Source organism: Homalodisca vitripennis, chromosome 4, assembly GCF_021130785.1.
Source record: "Homalodisca vitripennis isolate AUS2020 chromosome 4, UT_GWSS_2.1, whole genome shotgun sequence".
NCBI classification, from domain to species: Eukaryota; Metazoa; Arthropoda; class Insecta; order Hemiptera; family Cicadellidae; genus Homalodisca; species Homalodisca vitripennis.
Window position 1 is genome coordinate 122,138,035 of NC_060210.1, and position 22,777 is coordinate 122,160,811.

Genomic DNA, 22,777 nt, shown 5'->3' on the forward strand with positions numbered 1-22,777 from the left:
GTTACACCTGAGTTTGTACAACCGATAGCTCAGTTTACACAAGGAACTGTGCAAGACAGTGTTTTGCACAGCCTTGTATCTGTTTCATAGTCTAAACTACAAAACCACATACGACAAAGTTTTTTTACCTTATACAATTGGGCACGAAATTAAACTACACATACTATTTCACATAGTGACGAACTTGCTTCAATTTCCCGGCACGAAGTTCTAAACATGTGACTACCACATGTTAGAAAGTAAAATATTAAGTAGTTTTTAAGAAAGGTAAATGCACGGTACCACCGCAGCGCTTCGATTATAATTGTTCAGCAATGTTCCTGAACATATCCGACGTATTCAGACACATACCTGTACGTGGTGCGTTTATACTATCCATCCTCAACGGATAGTATTATTTACGAATTATAAATTTACTCTAGTATAAAATGAACTATTTTAATTTAATAAAACATTACATACGAAAAGTATTCTTATACTAAACATTATTTTATAGACTTGGCTCGTACGCAACGCCTCCAGGATCCAACCAGAATTTAATATCACAGTTCACAACAAATCATGAGCCATATGGGGTGTGTGGCCGTTCAGGGCTAGTGTCCTTCCGTTCCAGAAACCAGCAGAATCTAAGATCACAGTTCATCCTTAAGTCGGATCTATAAAACACGTCGTGACGCAGTAAAGGAGAGCCAACCGCTGAGCAGCTCGGACCACTACAACAAATCATGAGCCATATGGGGTGTGTTGCCGTTTAAGGGTAGTGTCCTGCGGTAAAATGTTCCAGAAACCAGCAGAATCTACGATTACAGTTCAGCCTTAAGTCGGATCTATAAAACACGTCGTGACGCAGTAAAGGAGAGCCAACCACTGAGTAGCTTGGACCACTAAATCATGAGCCATATGGGGTGTGTTGCCGTTAGTGTCCTGCGGTAAAATGTTCCAGAAACCAGCAGAATCTAAGATCACAGTTCATCCTTAAGTCGGATCTATAAAACACGTCGTGACGCAGTAAAGGAGAGCCAACCGCTGAGCAGCTCGGACCACTACAACAAATCATGAGCCATATGGGGTGTGTTGCCGTTTAAGGGTAGTGTCCTGCGGTAAAATGTTCCAGAAACCAGCAGAATCTACGATTACAGTTCAGCCTTAAGTCGGATCTATAAAACACGTCGTGACGCAGTAAAGGAGAGCCAACCACTGAGTAGCTTGGACCACTATAACAAATCATGAGCCATATGGGGTGTGTTGCCGTTAGTGTCCTGCGGTAAAATGTTCCAGAAACCAGCAGAATCTAAGATCACAGTTCACCCTTAAGTCGGATCTATAAAACACGTCGTGACGCAGTAAAGGAGAGCCAACCGCTGAGCAGCTCGGACCACTACAACAAATCATGAGCCATATGGGGTGTGTGGCCGTTCATGGTTAGTGTCCTGCGGCGAAATGTTCCAGAAAACAGCAGAATCTAAGATCACAGTTCATCCTTAAGTCGGATCTATAAAACACGTCGTGACGCAGTAAAGGAGAGCCAACCGCTGAGCAGCTCGGACCACTACAACAAATCATGAGCCATATGGGGTGTGTGGCCGTTCATGGTTAGTGTCCTGCGGCGAAATGTTCCAGAAAACAGCAGAATCTAAGATCACAGTTCATCCTTAAGTCGGATCTATAAAACACGTCGTGACGCAGTAAAGGAGAGCCAACCGCTGAGCAGCTCGGACCACTACAACAAATCATGAGCCATATGGGGTGTGTGGCCGTTCAGGGCTAGTGTCCTGCGACGAAATGTTCCAGAAAAACAGCAGAATCTAAGATCACAGTTCACACCCTTAAGTCGGATCTATAAAACACGTCGTGACGCAGTAAAGGAGAGCCAACCGCTGAGCAGCTCGGACCACTACAACAAATCATGAGCCATATGGGGTGTGTGGCCGTTCATGGTTAGTGTCCTGCGGCGAAATGTTCCAGAAAACAGCAGAATCTAAGATCACAGTTCATCCTTAAGTCGGATCTATAAAACACGTCGTGACGCAGTAAAGGAGAGCCAACCGCTGAGCAGCTCGGACCACTACAACAAATCATGAGCCATATGGGGTGTGTTGCCGTTTAAGGGTAGTGTCCTGCTGTAAAATGTTCCAGAAAACCAGCAGAATCTTCGATCACAGTTCAGTCTTAAGTCGGATCTATAAAACACGTCGTGACGCAGTAAAGGAGAGCCAACCGCTGAGCAGCTCGGACCACTACAACAAATCATGAGCCATATGGGGTGTGTTGCCGTTTAAGGGTAGTGTCCTGCTGTAAAATGTTCCAGAAACCAGCAGAATCTACGATTACAGTTCAGCCTTAAGTCGGATCTATAAAACACGTCGTGACGCAGTAAAGGAGAGCCAACCACTGAGTAGCTTGGACCACTATAACAAATCATGAGCCATATGGGGTGTGTTGCCGTTAGTGTCCTGCGGCGAAATGTTCCAGAAAACCAGCAGAATCTAAGATCACAGTTCACCCTTAAGTCGGATCTATAAAACACGTCGTGACGCAGTAAAGGAGAGCCAACCACTGAGTAGCTTGGACCACTATAACAAATCATGAGCCATATGGGGTGTGTTGCCGTTTAGTGTCCTGCGGTAAAATGTTCCAGAAAACCAGCAGAATCTAAGATCACAGTTCACCCTTAAGTCGGATCTATAAAACACGTCGTGACGCAGTAAAGGAGAGCCAACCGCTGAGCAGCTCGGACCACTACAACAAATCATGAGCCATATGGGGTGTGTGGCCGTTCATGGTTAGTGTCCTGCGGCGAAATGTTCCAGAAAACAGCAGAATCTAAGATCACAGTTCACCCTTAAGTCGGATCTATAAAACACGTCGTGACGCAGTAAAGGAGAGCCAACCGCTGAGCAGCTCGGACCACTACAACAAATCATGAGCCATATGGGGTGTGTGGCCGTTCATGGTTAGTGTCCTGCGGCGAAATGTTCCAGAAAACAGCAGAATCTAAGATCACAGTTCACCCTTAAGTCGGATCTATAAAACACGCCGTGACGCAGTAAAGGAGAGCCAACCGCTGAGCAGCTCGGACCACTACAACAAATCATGAGCCATATGGGGTGTGTGGCCGTTCAGGGCTAGTGTCCTGCGGCGAAATGTTCCAGAAAATTGAATTGTGCGCGGTGCAGGAGGCGCGGCGGCAGCTGAGTGATACCTGCCTATACCACTCCGCTGCCATAATCACGTTTGTAACTTTGTCATCGCGCCTAATAGGAACTAATGGAGGCAACTTTACTTCATGACTTTGCTGTCCTTAATAAACGTTTAGTTTCTATAATGTTGTTTTATTTGTTTACAACTACAAACACCATAATTATTAAAATTTTATTTATCCTATTAAAGACAATTTTATATCCTTGATATTTCTGCAATAATTGACTACTTTAAACAAATATTACATTGACTTATAATAATAATAACGGTAAGAAATCTTTCACAATTATTGTAATCGTTTTTGACAAAAGGCTTCGATTTAATTTGATTCTCGTCTAACTTAGCATGATATTCAAATTGTTTTATATGAGTTCACTTATTTGCATAATCGAGTTATAATGGCAATAGAGCTCCTTTTTTTTCCTTTTTTTTCCTTTTTTTTTTTTTCTTTTTCTTTTTTTTCTAGTACCGGTATTCCTAAAGAAGCATAATTAATAAACATATATTTTGAGTGCCAGTGCGCTTTTTACGAAATTTCAAAAGAAATTGTGGGCTCCGTGAAGTAGGAATTTCTTTACTTAATAAGCTCAGAACTTAATAAGCTGAGTGTTGGACACAATGGGTAGTTGTGAGCATGGCGAAGTCTCTTAAACTCCGACTTAGATGTGGCGATAAAAATTACAAAAGCGTAGTGTAGTTGGTAGGGCGGTTATCGCGAGATAACAAAATCAAGCAATGTTGAGCGTGGCTGCTGCTTGGCTGGGTGACCGCTGAGCGATCCTGTCCTTGGTAGCAGCCCGCCACTCGGCAATTGGCGGTATTTAGGAAGTCACCTTTAAGCCGTTGGTCCGTCAGGTAGTGTTAGAAAGGTTTTCTTAGCCCTAACATCACCTGGTAAAATAATACATTCTTTACTTAACTTAACTGTATATGCGGGGTCGCATATTGGAACAAAGTACCCAATTCCTTCGCCTAGGAGTCATGATTTAACTCCCAACTCTGAGTTGCGAAAATAGTTATTTTTTAACTTCTAAAATATTTGGCAACAGAGTTGCCATTTTAAATTTTACTCTTTAAAACGGTTTGATTCTTTCTGGTAAACTGGTGTTATAAGTGTTTTTAGTACTGGTTAAAAATAATACTTGTGTAGATTTTGAAGAGCATTTAAGCCCATCTAAAGAGTTTACGAATATCTTGCTTCTCTTACAAGCTCTTCCCTGGATTCATTAATATTTAACACGGCCGCGCAGTTCTGCTACAGGTGACAACATTTCATTTGGGAGTCTAACTAGGTACGCGGCCATCGCTGCGGGATTTACAACATTCAGGAGCTGGGAGCTAACAACAGATGGAGGAATTAAAACCGAGAATATTCTCTCGATGTAAAACCGTTACCTAATAGTATATATCATCTAATTTTACATAATAGGATTCATTCATTTAATCCTTTCCACGTTATTCCTTCTCATTTACGGATAAGGGTTGATACAAGTATTAACTTAAAGTGGGTTTATCTGTCGGGAGCCATTCTGTACCGTGCTGTACAAGCAAATAATCAAGTTTTTATTAAATCAACGGAGGATTTTTTTCCCTGAAAAATGGTAGGATATCAAAAAGGTTCATTTGTTTCCCGCATTACACTTTTTCTAACTTTACATTTAATACCAACAGTTAAACGCGTAAATAATAGTTTCATCATCCTCAGATAATAAAGAGACTGATAGATAAGATTGTGGAGTTTGATGCGATGAATTTAACATTTTACGTGTCTTAAGGTTGGTATTAAGTGTGGTAAACAAAGAAATAATTATCACTTCATAGCTTTTATTATCCCTTTTCATACCCTCCAATTTTGACCTTCACAAAAGTATCGTGGCTGACGATAGATTTCTTTCTAAGACTAAATTTCTCTTTCGATTTAAAGAAAACTGGGTAGTGTGCTTGTACAGTACAGATCCTTTCTTGGACTATCATATTTTATATGACTACATGAAACCCGAGAGAATTAAGCAAATAGAATTACATTTAAAATTTAATTGTATACTTATCTTTACAGAGTCAATATTTTATATAACATACTGTATTCACCGATTAACGCCATTCCACTAGAAATAATTACCCTTTACCACCGACGAATGACTGTGGCGAACAAAATGAGGCACGCGGTGGATGCAAATACTTGTTAAATATATGCGTTCCACAGCCGAAATGACAGTGTGAAATACAAGAGGATTCACGTGGTTTAGTGGTGGTTTAACGAGCCGATCGCCATTAAAATGACATTTTCATTTCCCTGTCATTTCAAACAATGTGATAGCATATCGAGAACAACGTAAAATGTAACGTTGCCTAGTCATTGGTGAGTTTTCAAAATTTAAAAAGTAACACATCCATGCATTCTGTTCAATTTGCACTGAACTCATTGTGTAATAAAATATCAAAACTGTTATTGAAAGATATCGTAACCGCTCGAAATCCAACGGTCCTCGCCAATTTACGACCGGCTTCAATCTTTATTGCCTCTCATCATATGAATGTAGATAATGTTCGGCTTTCACGAAAAATGCCCGACAAACAATGGCCACGGTTATTATCCCTTCGCTCATCGAATACATGTACAATTTAGAACATAAAAAACATGTATATATATATATATATATATATATATATATATATATATATATATATATATAGTTTAGTACTCAGCTTTCCTTACTTTTCAACCAGTTCTATCAAACTTGATGTCGACGTATTTGTAATTTAATCGTCTAAATTAATTTGTTTGTATTAAATGCCAATATCTTTGTTTAATGATTTTAATAAGCCGCCATTAAATAAATAAAGCTTCTTAAATAATTCACATTTTTCGCGTAGTAGGTCTTTTGGTCATATAGCATTAACCAAATTATTACATAAAGCCGATCTCAAATTCAAAATTATCAAGAGTAAAAGGTGGTTACTTTTTTTCCGAATAATTGCAGTTTGTTGTTTGTAACTAACGATGTATATATGACGTTGCGCAGTGCACGTATTTTGAAAATTTTATATATTTGCGTATTTTGGATGTTACGGTTCCAGAATGACCCTCATTCACCCGAAATACAGCAGCTTACGATTAAAATCGGGTTTTCATTAATTCTTTCTCTTTGTATGGTTAGAATGAGCCATTTTATAAACGGCAGTAACGTCGTGATCAGCTGATCAGACTAGCGTCCTCATTATTCACGTCTGTGGTAATATTATGCTCATGAAATTGATTAAGATGTAAAGCAGTTATAAAAAGTAATGCGCCTATGATTTTGGCGCAAACATGTAAACAAAATTGACTACTGTTGCACTCCAACTATGTGTATATTGTTAAAAACGTTAACACATTCAAGATGTAGTTCAAAACTAGGTAATATTCTTTATTTAAATTCCCTCATAAGGACTTTAAAACTTATATTTTTGTTATTTATGACTAAAATCCTACGTACCAACCTGGAGGAACCAAATTAATGTTGTATTGATATCAAAAACCAATCTACAGTACATATTAACTCATGCAACCATCCAATTTAATTAATCATATATTTTTAACAGTATTAAAGGTCATGGTAGTTAGAAGCACGCTTGGGCATGTTACCATGGTTAAACACGACGGCGCCAAGCGGATACATTGATTGACCGGATCTGGAAATGTCAGTTTACACGAAACGATTGACGGGTAATCTAGGGTACGATGTAGAAAGATTTAATCATACAGGCACGCACGCACTCATGCATCCTCGAATCAAACGCCGGCAATGTTGGACAGTTAGTTTTACCACAACACCCTCTGTGTCATGTAACGTGTATGTAGCGGTAAAGGTAGTATTTAATAGCACTTTGTATTAATAAAGTGGTTATTCCTCGACCTGGAAAGGAGCATAATATTTTTAATGGTTTCCATAACATTTTTACACAAACTGTTATTGACTGAGCGTAACTGAAGCTTATCACTCCTGGGGGATCCATTTCTATGCAGGCCACAGCGATTTCTTTGGTAGTGCATGCCACTCCATGCAATTAGGTTAAACTTTAGTGAACATCTTAACATTGGTAACCATCAGACAACGAGAAAATCCTAGAATAAACAAATTAGTAGACAGACTGAGGCATTGTTTTGTAATCTAGTTGTTTTAACCTACACTCTATCTCTTGTATATTTGTAATTAAGTTGTTACCATTATTGTATTTATAACCCTGTTATTCCTCTATTCCGTTACTTTTCTTTTACGTTTTAGTAAACCACAGTGGCTAATTTAAATTTTATTTTATTATTTAGTTGTTTATTGTTGTTATTATATTTATCTAACTGTGTTTCATTTATTGTTATTATTCATCTAAATTGCTTCTCTTTCATATAGTTCAATCAAGGCATTGCAGTAACTTCCCATTTATAAACAATTACTTTACTTCATACAATTGGACACCTCTATATTAAGCAGTCAACACATGAGTATTAACTGTACAAAAAAACTGTTGATACTCATTATAGTTTTTACATATCCTAACATAGCTTATACAGTTGGACACATAATCTATGTCATGGAACAATGTCAGTAAAGACAATTTGTATTTGTATTTCTGCTAACCAAGGTAATCCATTTCCAAATATCAATTATGAAATCTTCGCATTAAGTTATTTATTTCATTAATAAAACATACCTGTAAAAGATTAATACAAATTGCACAACTTGCAAAAGGGAAGAATAACAACTGCATCCAATCAAATCAACATTGTTGTCTAGTTCCGGTCAGTATAAATTCAATAGATATTAGTAAATATTATTACGTTATAGGCTGCCGTATCAAGAAAATATGCATTGCACTGTGAGCTTATATATAAGTTATTAAATAAGTCAACAATAAACTAGCGCTGTAGATCGCGTTTCGAATATTTACGGCACTTCAGGCTAGGAAGATTTAATAAGAAGCTCAAGGCTATGATGGACCATTCGATTTGATTAAATGGGCGACAACATATTGGATCTGGCCGTGGAAACAGCAATCTCGCCAGCTGGTCCCAGTCAGGCTCTATAGATTGATTCTTGTCTCACTTTGAGAAAAACGTATTTCATTTACAATATTACTTGAATCTTTCAATAGTTCGATGACCACATACGTATAGTATATTAAGATTTTAATGATCCAATTTTATAAAAAAAAGGGAGAAGATGTATATTTATACCACGAACTGCTGAATTTAAGTTTTAGGTATACAAAACCAATCATTATCTCAGAAATTATTGTACAAACCTTAGTTTACCGAACACCCTGTCACAGCCCTCCCTGGCAGCAAGGGGGTGGCAGAACCTGATGGTATGGGTAGATATGGGCGAGTACACGGTCCCCAGGCAGTACCCATTGTCTACACACAACAAAGGCCCACACACTGCTCACTGCAATGACATACGTCAGTACCATTACTGGGATCAGATCCGCGCCCAACAGTCAGTCCCCTTATCGTCTTTGCGATACTACGTTTACCAGACTGCTTAATTCCTAAACAAAAACCAGAGTTGCAGTAGAATAAATAACAAACTGACTCTATAGTGTCTACAAAGTAGAAGAAAAATCAATTTCAAGATGAATGGATTAATTGCAATTTCCTGAAACGAGATATGTTCAACTTCATTGGGCAATATATCGTAGTAAAATAGGAAGTCACGTGACTCATTATCGCTGAAAAGTTCAATGGCAAACGAGTAATCAATGAAAACCCATTTTCGCGTGTAACAACTCACCGTACTGTAGATGAGAAGTAGGGGTCGCGAGTTTTTATTTCCTGGGAGGTAATTATAAATCTGCAAATGGGACTTAAAAGGTATAGTGAATTTAATTAAAATTCAATTGGCGTAGAAAGAATCCCTTTACAAATTATATGTATTTCAATGATGATGACAATAAAAATGTTGATGAAATCTTAAGTCTGGCAAGGATATTAATTTAACTATAAATAAGCTAATAATAATATGTATACAGGGTGTAAATTAAGTCCAGATACGCCTGGATATATTCTAAACTGATTGAAATATCGATGTATAATCTTCACCGTATGAAACTTTCTTAACCTCCAAAAACTCCAAAATATTGGTGAAGATTGTACATAGATAGCTCAGTCCCTTTGGAATATGTCTGGGCGTATCAGGACTTAATTTACACCCTTATATGTAAGAGGTTGTTTGCCCATAACTTTTTTGTTCATGCCATTGTGTTTCTTTTCAATTTACCTTTCAAATGACATGTCACAAGATAGGGGTTGCAATTTTAAAACTCAAAGTGACCTCCCTCTACCATAATTTAAAAAGGGGGAATATTTGTACCCTTCAAAGTAAATTTTTTACATATATTACAATTACCAGTAGCATTTGGTGTGGTTAGATTACCACATCTCGATTAAACCAATTAGGAGCGTGAGAAAACTACTTCCTTCAAGTGTATTCTACGTCTGTTGAACTGGCCACAAGTTCCGTCCATGGGTGCACACGGCCACAGAAAGTGACGGATGAACTGCTCCGGGCTGGAAGTGGCCAAGTGATACTCCTACCCAAGAGAGACGTGTGAAGAATTGACGCAACAGTCACTTTGTATTGAGCGGCGCGGCGCCGACAAAAGGTCATTTAGCCTGCAGAGAGAATGTCACCTGCTACATTACTGTGACAAACTGGTGACAGGCTCCTCCCGCCTCGGCTCCTGCATACGAATGAAACAAATAACTCAGCTTAGAAACTGCTTAAACTATTGCAGTATTAAACACATTGAACTCATCATTAAAGATAAAGTAAGAAGTCAGGTCCCTTATACGTAGCCCATAAATCGTCGAAGAATTTAAAAACAAAAGCTAGAATATTCATGTTTTTCTACTTTACCGTAAACATGTTGTTTTTTGTTTTTTTAACGACACAACGAAGTATCGAAGAACCCTACAGAACGTGACGGCATTGCAGTTTTAAGTTACAGTGCTTCATCTTTAATATATTAAATGAAGCAAGGAAGCAAGGAAAATTCATCACACGTATTGGTAGGTTACTAAAAGTATCATACGAAGTTCAACACCGTGGAATCTGTTTCTTTACAAATTAATTTATTCAACATTTTTCTCCTCTCCATCATTACTGATTACAAATAAGGCCGATTAAAAATGCTAGAAACTTATTTTATCTTTAATTTTGACCTTTTGACCCCAAAATCAATAGAATTCTTCCTTGTGCCAAGAGGAACTAATATAAAAAGTGTTTGACTCGAGGAACTATTTCTATTCAGAGTGATGGCACTAACGGACAGACAAAGACACGATGATAAAATAAAGGTTGAGTCTTCTTGAGGTTTAAGAGTCGGATCACTTCAGGGATTACAAAATAGAGTTAATTTTGTAATTACTGTTACGCAACGCATAGCGTAATAAATAAGCCTGATTGGAAATTATTATAAGTCAAATATTTGTTTTACTCAATGAACATCAAAACCTTCATCTTCATCTGTTTGTTTACATTTTTATGAACTGAAGACCTTTCAGGAAATAGGACTTTTTCCGGACATCTTCCATCGTTCAGTGATACAAGAAATCAGTAACACTACGTTTCAATATCTACAGTCTGATTTCTTCATCAGGTGGATAACTAACCTAACAGATACCGACAGTCTAGTGTATTATTAACCTAGATCATATTAGGTTATTTATCCACCTGAGGAAGAACTAAGACTCGAGATATCGAAACTTAGTTTTACTGATTTATTGTATCACTGTCCGGAAAATATCCAGTTTCCTTCACAATCCTTCCATTGTCATACACAAACTTTAAGCAAAGAAAACCTCTTTCATTTGTATGCTGCAATTTGCCATCGTCGTAATTTTAATAAACAATAAACGTCACACAGCAATGCATATGTATACTGTACTTGTTTATCACCCCTCGAAGCCCAGAAAATTAAATCACTCCGGCATAAAGTTCACACAGTATTACTATGCGCTGAGGGACACACGGCCCGAGCCCACACTGGCCAATATAATCGATACCGTGGTGTATTGAACCCTAATATACTTTCAATAGACTTGGCCTTATCGTCAGCTTACAAAAAACTATCTTCATGTCTGTCCTTATATATTTCGCAGTGTCCTTTCAAACCAACAATACTATTTTTTACAAGTAGTTTTGTTATTATGTAAATGAAAAATTGTTTCATGCTGATAGTTGTGCCATTTGCTAACAATGATTTTTGCCATTCAATCTATATGCACATTTGTCGTTTACCTTGTATTTTGAATTTAAATAAGTTGTAATGGCAGTAATCTTGACTTTAACCCTATATGAAGAATATTAAACTTCAAACTGATTTAAACCCTCGTATTTATAGTAAAATAATGTTTAATATAAAGATATGATTAGAAAGCATCCATAAGATTCTTAGTATTTTCATTAGTTATCCAGAAAGAACCCCTTAAAACCTCGTTTGCAATTCATTTTGAATATTCAAAGCGTAAACTTTACAAGAAAACCTTAAAAACACATTTACATACATACATTAATCTTTACAAAGAGACATCTCCCAATATTCTACTGCCAAAAATAAGAGCGTACATGTTCTAATTGTAACGTGGTCTCTTTGGAGTAAGTCATGGCTCTCCACTACATCCAGGTCTTAAATATTGAACCCAAACCTGTAACGCGAATTTCCAAACAATTAGCAGTTGTGTTTAAAATGCCAATTCTTGAAGTACTTTTGCACAAACCAAAGAATATATATTTCAGTAAATTACCTTAACCAACCAAGATTAGGCGCAATACTATACACTATTTGAGCTGTAATTAAATGTTAAATTTTTATTTTAACTCTTCGGCAGCACACCCTCTCCTAGTAGTCATGACAACAAAAGATAATTATATTGTGACAAAAATATATAGACATCTGAATTTCTTAAATTACACGTTTAGATACTCACTATAAAATGTTTGAGGCATTCTGAATTTCTATCATTTCTTTGTACTTTTTACACGCTTATATGTGATGCCTGAAATGTCGTAAGACAGCGTATGTATTTTTACGCATGGTCGTCTTCTTTACGTAGTTATCTGACCAAACCCACATCCTGCCTGCGCTTTACGCTACAACTATTTTCGTATTTTTGTTTATTACAGATAGCGCATATGACTGTTACAAAAATATATTTAAGGTAGTACTTAGTCTAACGTGTACGTACCGCAAGTGTATTCTTAAATTAAACGTACTATATTTTGATAATGATTTCAGAAACACGCAACATTAAAAAAAGAACAATTTTGATAAAGAATTCTCACATCCCTCTTCCGATCGTTGGTAATTGAATTTTAAATAAATTTACAAAAACCAATATACCACAACATTACTTTACTTTACTTTTAAAGACCAGACAGTTTAAAACTAAACTTCCTTTTCTCCAAGCACAAACTGTAAACCCTACGGGCACTAACCACGTTACGCTATATTAATTTGGTAGTTATAATTTATTGGCTACACGAATAAAACAACTAATAACACGTCACAGCTTTGTGAAATAACTAAATTGAGCATTCTATAAGAACGCAAATTTTCTATTAGGAATATTTGTCACCAAACAAATCCTAGACTCAACCAACCAATCATCGAAATATCTTAAAATAATTAAATCTCTAAGAACTCCTAATCGAGAAACTGACATTCAACGAATGACACGACGATGTTGTACACAAAATATATACTACAAACACACATTCAACCAATGACACAAAGATATCGTATAGTAGGTATAGACTACAAACACACATTCAACCAATGAAACGACGATATCGTACACGAGACACAGACAACAAACATATCTTCAACCAAAGACAACGGTATCGTACACAGGATGTAAACTACGAACACGCATTCAACAAATGGCAAAACGATATCGTACACGAGACCTAGACTACAAACTCACACATTCAACCAATGACACAATATATCGTACACGAGACACAGACAACAAACATATCTTCAACCAAAGACAACGGTATCGTACACAGGATGTAGCCTAGACTACAAGCACGCATTCAGCCAATGACACAACAATATCGTACACGGGATACAGACTACAAACTCACATTCAGCCAATGACACAACGATATCGTACACGGGACATACGACAACAGACACGCCTTCAAACAATGACACAACGATATCGTACATGAGATGTTAGACTACAAACACACATTCAGCCAATGACACGACGATATCGTACTCGTACACGAGACACGACAACAGACATATCTTCAACCAAACAACGGTATCGTACACAAGATGTAGACTACAAACACACATTCAGCCAATGACAAAACGATATCGTACACGAGATAAAGGCTACAAACACGCATTCAACCAATGACAACGGTATCGTACACAAGATGTAGATTACAAACACACAATACACGGAAGATAACGCAATATAACTCAGTATATGTTTAATCCTCGGAAGCTATCGGGGAGAAATATAATATACCTGAGTCCCGCTTGATACAGCACGCGGTTAGAAAAGGTCGCGGGGTGCTAGAGACTAATGCCTTTTTGATGAAACATTAGGGTAAATATTTTCTCTCCGAGCTCAAGTTACTTTTCTACGTACCAAATTGTACGGTGTCCTGGAACTCCAAAAATACTACTACTACGTAAGTATAACAGAATACACAGGACAACAACGGAATTTCCTAAAAAAATTATACGAGTTCAAACCCAATTATCCAACATATCAAATCAAAATACACTTTTCATAGATTCAAGACAATATTTTCAAAATAATATTTATCTTCATTCATAATTTATTTACAGACGCATATTTTAAAGTATGAATTTAACAATAATATTGAATTGGTAAAACTGCATAAGCGTTTAAATTGGGTAAACCAGGCACGCACGATTATCTGATAGTTCTCAGTTTTCCCCCCCATCTTTTAATTTTAATCCCTTAATTAATTAATTATCAACCACAATACATTAATAAACATAGTTATTTTCTTCTACTCACAATTTTGACTTCATTCAATGTATTGCCACATTAAGGTGTTTAAACACACTAAAACGAATACCGGTTTGAAAACCAAACAAACACTAAGTACTTATAAATTTAGAAATAAGCTAAAAAAGTAAAATATATTTCGAAATACCCTAAGACAATTCCCTTTTTACATGATTATTCAAGCATATTTTGTAAAATGCCACCACAATAATAACAAATATAAGTTAGTAGTGCCCCACAAATAAACATGCCTGATTTTAAAATAGGATATATCACATATAATTTCACGTATAGTATGGGCTTTGACTACATAACCGTACTTCGTCCGCAACATAGTTAGTGAAAGAATTTGCGTAACAAACACAAACAAGGAAGGAGCAAACAATAGTGACCGGAAGGACAGTTAATTATATAATGGCTTGAGGACGACCAGTAGGAGTGTTGGGGGTAGCGGGCCAAGCTACGGGTAGGGAAGGGGTGTTTTATTTATGCACGCCACATCTGCGCTTAAGTGTTGCCCGTCCCGGGCATTTACCGCTTTTTGGGCGCCCTGACTTATCAAAATTGATTTTTTTTAATCTTTCAGAGAAAAATTAACATGGTGATGTCATTATTGGGATCTTACTTAAAAAATGAAAAGCATGCAAGAGGCGAAAGAGTTAGATTTGTTCTATTTTTTCTACATCATTTTGTTACATTTAAATAAAGGAACTTTTACCGTTTAACCAAATTTCACCAAAATATAACCATACCGTAATATAGGCTCATAAATAACTACAAAGCACTACGTGGTTCGTTATAGACGGTGCTGAAGTTTCTTGTAATATTTCAGGTGTTCACCAATGCGTTATCACTCAAGATATCCCGTGGAAGTCAGGCATGATTTTCCACCAGCCTACGTAGTAATAGCAAAGTATGTTACACTTAAGTATACAGTTCAATTTCTGTTCGTCACAAACTGCAGACAATTTCGACTAACGCTCATCTAAATCACATGAAGAGGCATGATCCTTCAACATGAAGCTTGCACCAACATGAACCATAACATGGTCTGTTCCTTGAACTTTATGAATTCTATGCATATATGCAGTTTCACGTGAGTAAGTCTAAACCCAACCCGTAGTAGATAAATCATTGTAGTTATGCTTCTGTAACGTCCAGCCAAATCATATGGAGAGAAATGCATCTTGGTTGCTTTTGATGTTGCCTATATAAAAATTTAAGCATAATGCAAAATTTAAAGTGTTTAGGTCTATTAGTTTTAGATATATCGTGTAACCCCTTGTACAAAAGGCTTCGCTAACATTTATCATTTATATTCAATATAATTCAGGAATAATATCTTCTGTAAATGAAAATGTATTGACTTGGCGTCAAAAGGTAACATTTTCTAGCCTTTGCAACAAATAGAAACTCAGCCCTAAAACTCACTAACCTTTTGCTACTTCACGACTCTCAAGGGGTTTCACAGGAAGGAACGTCGAACTTTTTAATAGTGAAAGGTTGCGATTATCTCTGGGAAATTTCAGATATTAGAACTCTCTTCAAAGGTATTTCGTGAGTAGTTTTAACCGAAATCACATCACGTTCACATATTATCACACGGAACTTTATATTAATGCATAATAATATAAATTGGATAAATGGATAAAATATTATTGGCCGAATATAAGACGGACTATTTAACTTGAGTAACAGAAATAAATCAAATTTGCGTATTGCGTTGCATTATATATTTAGAATAGTTAATGGTTGGAATTAAAATTGTTTTTGGATTTAATGGTCTTCATGGGGAGGAACATCAAATTTATGTTTTATTATTTAAATGTATTTATTGGTATGACACCATTGATTATGTTTAATTATTACGATTCACATTTACGTTAGTAGAAATTTTACAATTGAAGCTAATTTATTTATTGACTTTGAGTTTACAGTCTATAGTTATATAATATATAATCAATAAACAACATTACTAACAGATGCTTTAAATTTTGTACATTCAAACTAATATTTATTTATATACATATATAACGTTTAATTTTTTGATGGAGCAAAAAGAGTAAAAACAGGACATCCCTAAACAGTTTTAATCGTACCAAAATTCACCAACTTCAAAAGAAAATAACCACACATTAAAATCATCATCATTAAAAGTGTTGATGCCACAAAAATCTTGATGTCTTCAACGTAGCTGAAGTTGACATAAAGGTACGGCTGCGGCTCTCTAACGGTTAGGTCACGGGTCCGAATCCTGAGTAGGTCAATAAAGGTTTCCAGGTGGATTTATATAGTTTTTGCCGGAAAAAAAGTTTTGTGTGATATATTTAAAATACTACTATCGTAGAATGGACTGGATAAAAAAATTAAATATGTATGCTTATAGTAATTATAACATTTTAAACCTTAATTAATTCCTGAGCAAATCTGGCATTGTCGAGTTTTATGACACATATACGTTCACTATACGGAGAATTTTACCAACTCATACCACGCTTTAATTCACGATAATTTTGACTTTGTTTATCGATAATCGGCGGTAATAACAATCACAGGAGGCCAACATGATTGACGACTATGATCCCAATATTGGCCCTGCAGGTTTACACTAGAACATCATCGTCCATTCACCAACCAGCTCATAGCTAACTCAAAAGTTTTATTATTTAATGATCTGCACTAATGGAGATAATTAACTGTATAAAGGAGAGCGCAGGAAATATCTCAGCTTGCCATGAAAATTCTATTGGAATGGACTCCGGATTACGTTTTGATGCTAAAAGCTCTTCATTATGCTTCTCAATCAACAAAATGACTAATTTATGACCAAAAAGAGTAATTAAAAATATTGTAATACTGTATACATAAATTTTATAGAATATTTCAATAGTTACGAAAATGTTATTAAAATAAACATTGGATTACCGTTCGTACTGAAAGATCTTCCTTATAATAGTGAATTTTTAATCACTAAAATCGCTAAAAATAAAAAAGAAAATTAGTAACTTACTAAAAATATTCAAATAAACGTTATTATATTTTAACCATAATATCTCGTGTGTTATGCTGTATGTTAATATTTTTAAATGTTACTTTGAAATTAAAAAATCCACCAAATTTTAAATCTAACTGTTTTCAATACGATGGTAATATATATATATATATATATATATAATCATTTACTTCGTCCAGGTGGGATAAAACAGGAATACCGAAAACAAGGAAAACGCCACGCCAGTGGAGCACGCCTGCAAAGCGGCGAAAGCAATTTAGATGCAACAGTGTGTTTCCAAATTGCCTTCTAATACTGAAACAGGCGCAAAATATTCAGATGTGCAACAAGTAGGTTGGCAGCACTTACTGCGTTGTTATTACAATACATTCTGTATAGTATATTGATTACTTTACTAATATAATTTTATTATTTAATTAACTTGTACGTAAAAACATAAAATTTATATTGCAAAAATTATAAAAATGTATTTAAAAAAACAGAAAGACGACGAAATTGTATGTGTATTTGTGCATAAGCAAAAGTACATATATCAACTTATTTGTAAATAAACCGGTAATTTTGGTACTACGTGCTTGAACCGTACTTAAAGTTTATGAAACCTAAATGAAGAGTTAAATTGCATAACCGTTAAATAATATAGAAGCATTAATTTGTTTTCCACGAACGGTATGAATTTGATAATGGAGTAGCCTACATCAGCACAGAAAATGTTTTAGACCGCTCAATTATTACTCGACTGTTCAGAGTATTACGCATCAAATATGAACGTAAGTGCATTAGGTCCACTGTTTAAGAGAAAAGCCATAACACCACTGCACAAATATTGAGAGTACACTCGCGTATAACACCAACAGCCAAACATAAACAGCGTGTCTGCCTGTTTGTTAGAATCAGCTGTGTCGCGTGGACATTGTTGGGCAGCTGATTACCTCCTTCACTCTACAACACTCCCCCCTCCACTCCCTCCCTCCCGGCAACAACCCTTCCCTCCCCACACACTCCACAATAGAGGGACCCTGGATAAATGATCATATAAATCTCCCTAAACACCACGGCCACTGATTCTAGATAGCACAGTTGCAATTACGGATGCGTGAAGCTGAAACGAAATGTTCCAATTGCAAAAGCATTTTTTAACGTCATTGCTCAATTTCCTTATATTATAATACGCCTAAAAATATTTACGGTTAAGAGAGATTTAGGCCACTTAACATAACGTTTCTTGTCTACTAAATGAAAATTTACGATCAAAACAATATAGAGGAAAATCCTAAATAGTCCTAACAATAAATACGCATAACGTAGCTATGAAGGGAAAGTTGTGTTCAACGTCTACTTACAAAATAAAAGTACTGACTGGTACTGGTAACTGGTACTGGTAAATAAAAGGCTCTCCACTAAGAAGATGGTGAACTGGAGCTAAACCCGACATGCGCAACGATAGGGATTGAGGATTCTGAGCATCTCTGCGAAGAGTGGGTCACATAGAGAAGAAAAAAGTTCACAATTCATTACCCGTCTATCTATGTGTTGCTGCATCATTACGATGCTGATATGATGCGAATCCCTAGTTTTATCCTCAACTGAGACTATAATTGTATAATCTAGGATGTACTTCATACTATGAATAAAGTTTTCGTTAACGTCATTAGAGAACTTCATCTGAGCCTCCACTTTTGAAACCAAGCTAATACTGTGATATACTAGAAAGTAACTTGAATTCGAAGTATACAGGAACAGTTCAGTAACTTAAGTGACACATAGCATTGTTCTTTATCCCTACCTCGCTTAAGGCTCACTATGAAATTACCTTTTCACCATAATATCGATTGTCCGCGAACGCTGCGATACCTGTTGTGACTATATCGCAGATCGTAGAGTAGACCTGTCGTCTTGAAAGTACAAATACTACTGAACACATACATTTGTCCATGTATATTCAGAATAAACTGAAAGGTATAAAACATTGAACAAACTCGCTGCCACATTGAAACTGCAATGCCGTCAACACCTATCATCTGACTGCAAGCGGCATATTGGCCGGTAAAAAATGTGTCGATAGAGTGAGAGCAGCTTTCATGTTATGGACTGTCCGACACGGGTCTCGCAATATACTGGACTCTTCGTCCATAGATACTGCAATATCGACTGTTTGATAGGGCGACAGCTTGTACAGCTTGTTCGAACACGATTTCTGTCCCCGTATGTCTCTGTGATGGACTGTCCGACACGGGTCTCGCAATATACTGGACTCTTCGTCCATAGATACTGCAATATCGACTGTTTGATAGGGCGACAGCTTGTACAGCTTGTTCGAACACGATTTCTGTCCCCGTATGTCTCTGTGATGGACTGTCCGACACGGGTCTCGCAATATACTGGACTCTTCGTCCATAGATACTGCAATATCGACTGTTTGATAGGGCGACAGCTTGTACAGCTTGTTCGAACACGATTTCTGTCCCCGTATGTCTCTGTGATGGACTGTCCGACACGGGTCTCGCAATATACTGGACTCTTCGTCCATAGATACTGCAATATCGACTGTTTGATAGGGCGACAGCTTGTACAGCTTGTTCGAACACGATTTCTGTCCCCGTATGTCTCTGTGATGGACTGTCCGACACGGGTCTCGCAATATACTGGACTCTTCGTCCATAGATACTGCAATATCGACTGTTTGATAGGGCGACAGCTTGTACAGCTTGTTCGAACACGATTTCTGTCCCCGTATGTCTCTGTGATGGACTGTCCGACACGGGTCTCGCAATATACTGGACTCTTCGTCCATAGATACTGCAATATCGACTGTTTGATAGGGCGACAGCTTGTACAGCTTGTTCGAACACGATTTCTGTCCCCGTATGTCTCTGTGATGGACTGTCCGACACGGGTCTCGCAATATACTGGACTCTTCGTCCATAGATACTGCAATATCGACTGTTTGATAGGGCGACAGCTTGTACAGCTTGTTCGAACACGATTTCTGTCCCCGTCTGTCTCTGTGATGGACTGAACTTTACAGATTTTACGAATTCTGCATGACATTTACAATTCGGTAATATTTGTAGTATTATTGTGAGTGATCATGAAATAAAAAGACTATTAAATATGAGGACTTTATTACTCATTTATCAAAGGCCTCTAACGGGAATTTTATGGACGCCTTAGATAGAGACTACATAAAAAGAAAAACAGTAAATATATGGCATATAATTCTTAAAGTTAAAACAAAATAAGCTAAATTTTACGTCAGATATTAGTTTTAAAATTCTTTTGGTTTGAAATTTCTAAATATCTAATTTCTTTTTACGATTGGATTGCCTTTTTTTAATGAAGAATATGGAAGTTAAAACGGCCACACTAAGAAAATAAATTTATTTTCCTTGACATGGGAGTGAAAAAACTTAGGATTGAATGTTTAGAATTATAGATTTTTAATGAAAATCGAAACAAAAATACGTGTTTATATTTTTTATGCAAAAATCTTATTCTACAAAAACAACTATTTAGATCCGAAAGTAAAATAATATTAATGCTTGTAAATTAAACCATAATTTATATAAAGGGAAATATGAGTAACTGTTAAAATAAAGTATACATCTATCAGGTTACAGTTTAGTAAAACAGGGTAGTGGACGGCTCTAACTTATTTTCAGCAATGTTGTAAACACTAGCCGCTGTAACAAACCACTGACAATTGCATGTGTTAGTGGGTGCACTACAGCTCATTAGCCCTGCTCAAAGTAACCAGAGTATAGTACCACAATTCGTTACCCCAATAACGGCGGTGCGCCAGTACCAATAGTTTCAATGCGGCTCTGAACTTTCTGTACGTTTATACACCGTTTAAACAGTATTTCTGTATTACAGTCAGTTATTTTGGCCAAATAGTGTCCTTGCTTCTCGTATTAGAGTTGGAGTTATTAAAAATTAGATAAATACATCAAAACTAAATGCAGTTAAAATACAAAATTAAAAGGAAAATATAAACAAATTGGAAAAGTTATTTGATATATAAAAAACGTAAGTAACTTATCTTTAGAAATATATAACTTTTCTTTAACTGACGTTGAGAATTTTAAAATAATAAAAAATAAAGTAATCTACGAACGGTTATTGTAAAATGTGTCTGTTATTTGATAGCAATAATGATTTTATACCAATTTTGAGAATTACTTAGCACTACGCTAACCACATTTCCAGTGCTGTGGTTAGCTGATTGAATATGCAATTATAGTGAATTCAGTATTTGAAATGTATAGTTTTATTTCACCGTCCGGGCGCCCGCATGAGCGCAAAAACAGTACGCTTGCAATAATTTCATTTCCCTGCTCATCAATATTGGCTATCCGTACGTTCATCCGATAATTATTATTATTATTTATTTTTATAATATGAATATGTTAAAGAGAGAAAGAAAAATTCTAACACAAAGCTTGATATGCTTTCTTTTAGGGTTGTCTTGTCATAATATAACACTGAATACAAAGCAATTGTCTACATATCTAGGAAGACTAGTATATAGTAATAGTAATTTTCTTCCGGCCTCTTTTCTTTTATTACATTTCATCTTAATTCACTTCTTTTTTTAGCACAAACAAATAAATCTACTACTTTTGACTGTTCAACCGTATACTACACTATTGAAGTGCCGTTTTCTACTCTTAAGCAAGTAATTGTTTAATAATTGAATCTGGGCTTTATTTAGAGCTCTTACAAGAGCTGTTTTAAAAACACATTAGAAATAATGCCGGAATAGACCTCCAGAGCAAACAATACTACTGTAGGATACAATAATATGGCAAATTCTGGAGCACACACTTGGGTACACTCTGAATGAACTTCCGATCAGGAAACAACCAGAAAGGTGTTCGATCCGCGGGAGGGCCGAGACGGGAGATACACGAGACAGCGGCGAGATCGGAGTAGACAGCGTGGGGCCACAACACGGCTGGGATCAGGGGGACAGGGAGTTGTAGCAGAATTGATTCTGTACAGTGGCCAACCAACACACGTGCCAGACATAACCTTATCATACATAACCTCACCTGCCAGGTAAACATAGCAGGGTGGCTACGCCGGTAATAAATAACGTTAGATAAACCGTAACCCAATGTTAACTGGTCGTGCACTATAAAATCCCTGACTAAATGTATAGCACGTCACAACAGTACCAACTCACAGTGAAAGAAGAGTATCCAAATTCTGCGAAGGGTTAAAAGGTGAACTGAAACACTCGCATAGCACAGCGAAAGTTGACTAACAGATCTTAGCATTGATCAGTCCTGCGCCGCCTCCGGCAGTCGGGAATGTTCGGGCGTGATCGGGTCTGTCCGCCACCCCTGCTCGGCACGCCCGCTCTCCTCTCTCTACGTCAACACATATTTAGTTATTACATTAGGTGTATCATCAGCTGTTATTCTTCTCCAGACGCTTTGTCCCAATCGGCAGACGGCGCGGCATCAATCCAGAAATGCGCGTCCTCTCCCAGACTCTCTGGAGGCAAAATCCAGGATAATTGTCAG

The 22,777-nt window shown here is 36.7% G+C and overlaps 1 protein-coding gene across 7 annotated transcripts in view; it reads right to left on the reverse strand.

The window, feature by feature from the left end:
• Window positions 1-22,777, reverse strand: part of LOC124360069 (dystrophin, isoforms A/C/F/G/H-like) — a 1,186,422-nt gene that overhangs the window by 829,917 nt on the left and 333,728 nt on the right. The gene's annotated exons all lie outside the window — the stretch shown is intronic.